The sequence below is a fragment of the Crotalus tigris genome, unplaced genomic scaffold (assembly GCF_016545835.1).
Source record: "Crotalus tigris isolate CLP2741 ecotype Arizona unplaced genomic scaffold, ASM1654583v1 scf7180000017935.1779662, whole genome shotgun sequence".
NCBI classification, from domain to species: domain Eukaryota; kingdom Metazoa; phylum Chordata; class Lepidosauria; order Squamata; family Viperidae; genus Crotalus; species Crotalus tigris.
This window is the reverse complement of record NW_024096727.1, coordinates 584,240-592,353: the sequence shown is the minus strand read 5'-3', so window position 1 is coordinate 592,353 and position 8,114 is coordinate 584,240.

Here is an 8,114-nt window from a genome sequence, read left to right as displayed (position 1 = left end):
ATCTACCTTGCTGCTGATAACCTTTTTTTTGGATATTTTTTTCCTGATACTCTCAGGAGTATTCTCCAACATCAAAGTTCAAAAACACCAATGGCATTATTATCTTGCTTCTTTAAAGTCCAACTTTTGCTTCCATGAAGTGTCACAGAGAAAAACATTGTCTACAAAATTCTGGTAGGCATACATTAATCCCTCCCCCCAAGGCTTTTGTTTCTATTTTATAAAGTGATAACTTGCAGCATATTTCTTAACTGCTTGTATCTTTATTGTTGATAGTTGATTTTAAAAGATAGAAGTTAGTCATTGCTTCAGTAGTATCATTGTTACTTTTAAGGCTGGTTGTTATCTTTGGTTATCTTTGTTATTTTTGGTCTTCTTTATATTTAATTATTCCAATTTTTTCACTGTGGTCCTTGAAGTTCATATCAAAGCCTACATATCATTTAAGCTTAAATATCATATACATATATACATATACATTGTTAGCTGTCAGATTAATTAGCTTTGTCTAATTCTTTTGTCAACCTGAAACTAAATTATTTTGTAATAATTTGCCTTTTTAACCTGTATGTAGGTTTATCCTGAGAACAACAAGGTTTCAGGAATTTTCTTAAGCACATTCTACCACTTGGCACAATCAAAGGCCTTTCTATAATCAATGAATTATACATTGACTTCTTTTTAATATTTTTTTATTTTCTTAATTTTGTGAAACACTGTTAATATGTCCTGTTTGTCTTTTCTAAGAACATTATGAATATCAATTTCAATGTAGGGCTCTAATCTTCGTTAGATTATCCTAATCATTTTTTTAAAGTATGTGAGATTGTGCAGGTTGTACGATAGTTTGCACACTCTCAATTGTCCCCTTTCTTTGGTATTAGTATATAGACTGACCACTTCCAATCTGTTGGCCATATTTCCTAAATATGCTGACATAATTTAGTCACAACCCTTGTGAATGCTACATCTTGCTATATACAGAGAGTAAAGAGAATGACCTTGATGGACAGAACAAAGATCTGTTAACAAAGTGTTGTTGTTAATTGCGAAGCCGTGTCCGACCCATCGCGACCCCATGGACAATGTTCCTCCAGGTCTTCCTAACAAAGTAATGAGGAGTAAAACATAGCTTGAGTCCAAAACAAGAGGGAATTATGTATTAATTACATTTTACTCTAATTACGCTTCAGTTTAAATAGACTGAATGCAAATTAAATTGTCTTGATTTTTTCCTCAGCTTTGGAGAATTTATTTGGGGAATGCATGCCATCACAGGTAAAACAAAACCCTTGGTTCATAATACGTTGTATATCCTTAATCTAGATACTTGGGGTGAAAACAAACCAGGACATCTATAGAAGTACTTAGAATCATAGGGCAAAATGATTTGAGGCTCAAAATCATAATATTTTCTGGCTGGCATGTTTCCTGAATAGAAAGGGAAGACAAGATGTTCCATGTTGGGAACGAGCCTATTTTTAACATAGGTCTAGCATCATCAGATCAAATAGTATGAAGAGAGGATAGACCAGAAGGGAAGCATTGCAGGACTAGCTGTCTAGAAAAGATTTCTTCTCCTTTGAGTGAATGCATCCTACCTAAAATGTCATCTAACCAAATCTGACAACAAGAAAACCAATTTTTTCCAACCATAGTCTGTTTTTCAACCTCGTTGAAATGATTCACATTGGAAGTGAGTATAAGTCCATTTCCAGTAACTTCTCTACTTTCCATGCACACTTCTCTTTTTTTCACTTGTCTTATAAGAAAACATCTAAAGAAGAGATTTTTTTCCAAAGTGGTATAAGAAGAAATAATATATAAGCAGATTGCAGCTAGGTAGCTCAGGAAGCATTCACTGAAGTTCACTTAGCACACAACATTTAATGAGCTGGAACACTGTGTCTTATTGTAATCATGGTTTCTAAGTAGTGCTATAAATGGCAGATTTATTTTGTTCCCCATCAGTTCTTTTATAAGAATGTTGCTGGTGCTTTATGCTGAATTGTAAGAGCAATTTTATCATTCAGATAGCTTATAATAGCATGCTTGCTTTTGAACTGGTTGATTAAGAAACAAGAAAAGTAGGTTAAACAGGGTAGTAGCACTAAACATTCTTTATTGAACTGCAAATACTTATGGTTAGTTGCATAGTCCAGTCCTCTGGCCCAATCACAATAGAGCAAGGACTGAATAATTAAAATATGTTACTTAGTCCCTTCCTTCAGAAACATGAAAAGAATATGAACAGCAAACAGGGTGAACTAGAAATTCAGGTAAATGAGGGCAGATATGATATTGTTGCCATTACGGAAATATGGTGGGATGAAACCCACAAATGGAACACACAGCTAGAGGGATTTAAATTATTTAAAAGAAATAGACCAAATAAAAGAGGAGGTGGAGTTGCTCTTATATAAGAAATAATTACATTTCTACAGAAATAGAGCACAGCAATGATAAAAACTGTCTTGAATGCATTTGAGTCAATATAAAAGGGGGGGAAATGACATTGCCATAGGTGTATACTATAGACCACCCAACCAAATAGAGGAAATAGATGAACTTTTTGCTAGTCAGCTAACTAAGGTATGTAGGAAGCACATCACATTAGTAATGGGGGACTTTAATTACCCTGACATCAACTGGGAGACAAACTCTGCACCAAGTGGAAGATCAAACAGATTCTTAACAAACCTAGCAGACAATTTTGTCTCCCAAAAAGTAGAGAAGGGAACTAGGGGATTAGCCATATTGGATCTAATCCTCACTAACAGAGATGAAATGATAGAAGGTGTTGAAGCCACAGGAACCTTGGGGGGAAGTGATCACGCAATATTGGAATTCAACATTATGGAAGCACAAGCAATAGAACACAGTCAAACTAGCGTTTTGGACTTTAAGAGAGCTAATTTAAATAAACTTAGAGAGAGATTGGGAAGGATTCCATGGATGAGAATCCTCCAAGGAAAACAGCTCAAGAGGCTTGGGAAATTTTGAAAAGTGAGATAATAAAAACCCAGTCTAGCACAATACCAACAAAGAAGAAAAATAACAACTCTCAAAAGAAACCAGCATGGCTGCATAAAGAACTCTCTGATAAATTGAAAGATAAAAAGGACAAGTATAAAAAGTGGAAAGAGAGGCACATAACTAAAGCAGAATATCACCAAATAGTCCTAGCCTGCAAAGATGAAGTGAGGAAAGCTAAGGCTCAAAATGAACTAAGGCTTGCGGCCAAAGTAAAACATAACAAAAAAAAAGCTTCTTTCAACATGTAAAAAACAAGAAAAAAGTTAAGGAAATGATTGGCTCATTAGTGGGGGAAAGTGGCAAGAAGGTGACAAGCAACAGGAAGAAAGCAGAATTATTTAACTCATTTTTTGCATCTGTCTTTACACAAAGGGAAAAAACAGTCCAACCTATCAAAAACAGTACCATAAAAAATAGATTAGAAACACAAGGTAAGCTAGGCAAGAAAATGGTAAGTGAGTACCTGTCCAGCCTAGACGAGTTCAAATCACCAGGACCAGATGGATTACATCCCAAGGTTCTCAAGGAACTGGCAGATGTGATCTCAGAACCATTGAACTATATTTTTCAAAGATCCTGGAGCACTGGGGAACTACCAGAGGACTGGAAAAGAGCTGATGTAGTTCCCATCTTCAAAAAAGGGGAAAAAATGGATCCAGGAAATTACAGACCTATCAGCCTGACCTCGATACCTGGGAAGATTCTGGAAAAGATAATCAAACAATGAATCAGTGAACACCTAGAGGCAAACAAAATCATTACTAAAAACCAACACGGGTTTGTCAAAAAGCAATCATGCCAGACAAATCTTATTGCATTCTTTGACCAAGTGACAAAATTAGTGAACCAGAGAAATGCTGTGGATATAATTTACTTGGACTTCAGTAAGGCATTTGATAAAGTGGATCACAACCTATTACTTGATAAGATAGAACAATATGGGTTAGACAGCATCACCACTAGATGGATCTGTAGCTGGCTGACTGGCTGTACTCAGCTTGTGATCCTCAATGGAACTGCATCTACATGGAAGGAAGTGTGTAGTGGGGTGCCCCAGGGCTCTGTTCTAGGCCCAGTGCTCTTCAACATCTTCATCAATGATTTGGACGAGGGGATAGATGGGAAACTCATCAAATTTGCAGATGACATCAATCTGGCAGGAATAGCCAACACTCCAGAAGACAGGCTTAAGATATAGGAGGATCTGAACAGACTTGAACACTGGACATTATCTTAGAAAATGAAATTCAATGATGAAAAAAGTAAGGTTCTACATTTAGGCAAGAAAAAACAAATGTACAGGCATAGTATAGGTCAGGCATGTCAAACTCGCGACATCACGTGAAGTCGCGCAATGTATTGGGCTGGTTTTGCCATTGCTGGCAATGGGATGGGCACGGCTTCCACGTCACGTGTCCGGCCCACGGGCCGGCAGTTTGACACCCCTAGTATAGGGGGTACCTTGCTCAATAGTAGCAACTGTGAGAGGAATCTCAGAGTCCTAGTGGACAATCACTTAGATATGAGCCAGCAGTGTGCTGCAGCTGCCAAAAAAAAAAAAAAAAAAAAAAAGCCAACACAGTGTTAGGCTGCATTAACAGAGGGATAGAATCAAGATCATGTGAAGTATTAATATCACTTTACAATGCCTTAGTAGGGCCATACTTGGAATACTGCATCCAGTTTTGGTCACCATGATGTAAAAAAGATGTTGAGACTCTAGAAAGAGTGCAGAAAAGAGCAACAAAGATGATTAGAGGACTGGAGGCTAAAACATACAAGGAATGGTTGCTGGAATTGGGTATGTCTAGTTTAATGAAGAGAAGGATGAGGGGGGACATGATAGCAATGTTCCAATATTTCAGGGGCTGCCACAAAGAAGAGGGAGTCAAGCTATTCTCCAAAGCACCTGGAGGCAGGACAAGAAGCAATGGATGGAAACTAATCAAGGAGAGAAGCAACCTAGAACTAAGGAGAAACTTCCTGACAGTTAGAACAATTAACCAGTGGAACAACCTGCCTCCAGAAGCGGTGAATGTTTCAACACTGGAAGTTTTTAAGAAGAGACCGGACAACCATTTGTCCGAAATGGTATAAGGTTTCTTGCCTGAGCAGGGGGTTGGACTAGATGACCTCCAAGGTCTTCCAACATTATTATTATTATTATTATTATTACATCAGAATTCCACTATATGTGCAATTTCTTATGTCATGAAAAGAAACTTTCCATTATTATTCTGCAATTATGTTTTCTCTATATTACACTGTTTTGAATTTATGTCCAATCTCTTCCTCTTTCTTTTTTTTTAAATTCTTTTGTTTTAATGTAACATTCAAACTTAAATATCTTTTTGTCAGTTGATCTGAACATTCTGAAGAAGAAAGAAAGTCAGCAAACTTTAAATAAATCGGACTCTTATATTGGTCTTTGGAAACTGTGTCCTGAAGAGGAGGAAGCAATAAATAGCTGTGATCAGAGTTTCTCTACTGGGAAGGACTGAAGAAGCAATCTAACAGATAGAGAGCCTACCAAGAGAAGTACATGCAGCTCTAGGAAAGACATTTGGTGGAGATGAAAGATGTGGTGGAGACACTTCAAGGCAGCCAACAGTTATATGTTATGTAACTGATCCAGTTAGGAACAAATGACAGAGCCAGAAACAGCCTTTAAGACACTGCAGGAGATTATTAAATACTGAGCAGGAAGGTAAAGGTAAAGGAGCTGAGGGCACAGACAGTGTTTTCTGTATAGAGTAAGGAAGATGATATTGACAGAAGTACTGTAGACTAGATCTGTTATCAAAAGAACAAGGAAAACATGGTTTAAGTCCAAAACAAGAAGCAGGTTAGCACAAGTGACTAGTGGCGACACGTTCTTAAAGTAAAAGGAAGAGAAGTGAGAAGTAAAGCACAGTTTAGACCTGCAAGATTTTGTTATTATAACTACTGTTGATAAATACTACTGCTCTCTCTCTCTCTCTCTCTCTCTCTCTCTCTCTCTGATTTATGTAGATCTGAGATGTATAGTTCATGAAAAAGCACATCGTATATGAAAACACAAATCTATTTTTCAGTTAACAAGTTCTATTTTACTGCAGCTGCAAAGTTTGTATATTTTCTGCTAACCAGCTTGTTATCCTCCAAATATTATGGATTACAAGGATTAAACTTAGAGCATGAGATATTTTTAAAGTGTTTTAAACTTGAAGATCATTTAAAAGCATCTAAAATTTATGCTTGTAGTGTTGCTGAACCTTAATCCTGCTTCCTTCCAAGTACCGTAATGCATGTTCATATCCAAAGGAACATGCCCTCCCCAGTTTACCCTTCTATAGCTGCCCAGAGTTACTTTTTGAGATGAGCAGCTATAGAAATCAAATATATAAAGGAATAAATAAATGAAAGCAGAATCTAAAATGACCTAGTTGTACCATTAAAGGAAGAATTGCTAAAGTAGCAATATTGGCAGAATTAGTTCTTATTGGATGATAAAACAAGGCTTATTCACTTGTAGGGCAGATGGCAAATTAATGTTAAAAAGTTCAGTTAGATATGTTTGCCATCTTGGGTTATTTATAAAAAATAATAAAGGCATGCTATAAATAAAAAATAAATAAAAGTTCTGCATCCCATGTATTATTCAACCAAATCATAACTCTTTCCCCCTTTGCTCTAGAATTATTTCTCTTTGCTTCATGGTCCTATGTCGCCCCCTGGTGATGATCTACAATTTTACAGGATTTTTTTTTTAAAATCCAATGTGAAATTAGATAAAATATGTTGAAATTGAGGTATTTGTTTCTAACAACTATTAATACATCCGGTATCTCTCCAGGCTGGGAATAGCTTCCCTCATCTAGTGAGATTACTCTGTGAGCGTCCTACTGATACCTTCGCTCTACTGTACTTCCTTGCCTACCAAAGAGACAGCGAATCAAAGGCAATGGTAACTCCTGTGACTCTTTCTCTAAGTTGCAGTTTGCTCTTTTTCACTTCTTTTTCTTTGACTAGGAACTAGAGTTAGAGAGCTGGAGATTCTTTTTCTTTGACTAGGAACTAGAGTTATAGAGCTGGAGAGAGGCGAGAACAAGAAACTAACTATGGCAAGATCTCAGCATCATTTCCCTCACATGAATTGTTGGCTCTGACACCTCAAGTGTGGGTACTTTAATAGCCTGCTTGGGGCTGCTGTTGATCATGGCTTAATAGCTCAATGGCTGCAGCTAGGTGACATGACTTGGTTATAGAAAGATTATAGTTATATAGCACCTATTCCTCACAAGTTGTACCAGCTGCTTAATTGCTTCTTGGCCTATCTCAACTTTTTATTGTTGACTTATAAGATCCAGCATAGTTTGAGACAAAGCATTTGATGGAACATATCTCCTGATATGCACCAGTCCAGGCTAACAGCTTTGGAATGAGACTTGCTTATGATCATTTTTTCTGAATTTAGGTTTATTCAGATGTGATGCTCTAGGTATGAAATTTGCTATCTTTGGAGGAGTGTCCAGTGCCTTTACTACCGTGACTCCACCAGTTACTTAAAATATATTTCTTTGTTTTTTTTATTTGTGCTGTGCTTGTCTTGCTTCTGATTTCAGGCTATTGTTTTACCTTTTGGTTTTCAGTTTTGATACTTTGTGGGTTGTTCTAAATTTGTCGATCTAATCACTGTTATTTTTCTATGGAATAACTTAAATATTACTTTCCAAATGATCTTATTTATTCAGAGATAAATCCTGGTTATGTACTGTGCCTTCTTGCAACAACTAAACAGACAAGTAAATTTTGCTGAACTCTGTTGTCCTACTTCTCCAAAGGATTTTTAATTCTGATTTGAAGGAAAAACTACTGCATGTATTAGAACACACGCTTGCACTTTATATTGGGGCTTACTTTCAGACCTTGGAAAAAGTTCTTTATCCCACTGCTTCCTTCTAGTCCAGAAATTTACAAGACCTGACATGCTAGCTGTTATGTTTCGGGATCAGTGAGGCATTGACGAGGCGATTGGTGCAAACAAAAACTCGTTTATTAGGTTAACACAGAAGTGGCACTAACTGCCGCTTAACCAC